A 1,239-nucleotide genomic window follows, 5' to 3' on the forward strand; every position below is an offset into this window, starting at 1 on the left:
AGAACCATCATGGCTTAACCATTAAGTGGTGAATGAACTTTATGCACTCCCAGAACATTCTGGAACAAACTGTGTACAGAGACGTCACTGATTGTGACGTTAAGAAGAGTTTCAGTTTCAGTTTCAGTAGCTCAAGGAGGCGTCACTGCGTTCGGACAAATCCATATACGCTACACCACATCTGCCAAGCAGATGCCTGACCAGCAGCGTAACCCAACGCGCTTAGTCAAGGAATGCCAACAGCACCCGGTGTTCCCAGGCGGTCACCCATCCAAGTACTAACCAGGACCGACGTTGCTTAACTTCGTTGATCAGATGAGAACCGGTGTTTTCAATGTGGTATGGCCGCTGGCAAGAAGAATCAAATGGAACACTGCTCCGAGCATATGACGACATGGCAATTTCTAGATCAATCATAGCCAAGCTGTGACTAACATGTCAAAGCAATAACTGAACAAAGAATTAACTGAACAAAGCAATAACTGAACATACTCATATGAACACAAGTACTGTGTCAAACAATACAAATTACAAATCAACACATTCTACATACTAGTACTTACAGCAATACGTAACGAGGTGTCAGCTGTTGTGGGAAAACACACGACACAACACACTGCTCGACGCAGCAAGAGAGAGAGAGAGAGAGAGAGAGAGAGAGAGCAGGCTCTGGTCAGATGACTTTCCATGTATGAAAAGACCACTCATCCCTCACTGTGCCAATTTATGCAAGTTTAGCGGACCGCAAAGGCCGTCACGTGTGCTTGTGAGCAGATCATCACTAATCAGGGAGAATCCGATGACAGTTGTGTTTGTTTAAAGGTGTTCAGTGACAGATTTCTAAATGATTCCTGAACTGATTTACGTTGGATAAGTTGCAAAAGAAAGAGCTCAACACCTACTTTATAATGAGTATAAAATGAGGTGTTGGTTATTTAAGATGAATTTATAATCCTAATTTAAGTCACCTGAACAGGGTCAGTTTTAACGAGCTCGTCGCTGAAAATTACAAACTGCGTTAAATCAGTTTAACGTAGGCGAACATCAATGGAATAGATTTAAAGATGGAATTACGATGATTCTGCCAGTATATAATACTTGTAGTTTACTGATCTGACAAAAGAGTTATTAATTAATTACGGTGGAACAGAAACACAAGTTTGCTCTCAGCCAATGACGTACCGTGACGCGACACTGGTCGAGCGAGGACTGGTGGTCTGGCGAGGACAAAATGATGTA

At 42.5% G+C, this 1,239-nt stretch overlaps 1 non-coding gene across 1 annotated transcript; it reads right to left on the bottom strand.

The window, feature by feature from the left end:
• Window positions 1–234: 234 nt before the first annotated feature.
• Window positions 235–353, bottom strand: LOC143275139 (5S ribosomal RNA). Its single transcript, XR_013053391.1, has one exon. It is a non-coding gene; the product is annotated as a 5S ribosomal RNA (ribosomal RNA).
• Between the last annotated feature and the right edge of the window lie 886 nt (window positions 354–1,239).

The sequence above is a fragment of the Babylonia areolata genome, chromosome 29 (assembly GCF_041734735.1).
Source record: "Babylonia areolata isolate BAREFJ2019XMU chromosome 29, ASM4173473v1, whole genome shotgun sequence".
Lineage (NCBI taxonomy): Eukaryota > Metazoa > Mollusca > Gastropoda > Neogastropoda > Buccinidae > Babylonia > Babylonia areolata.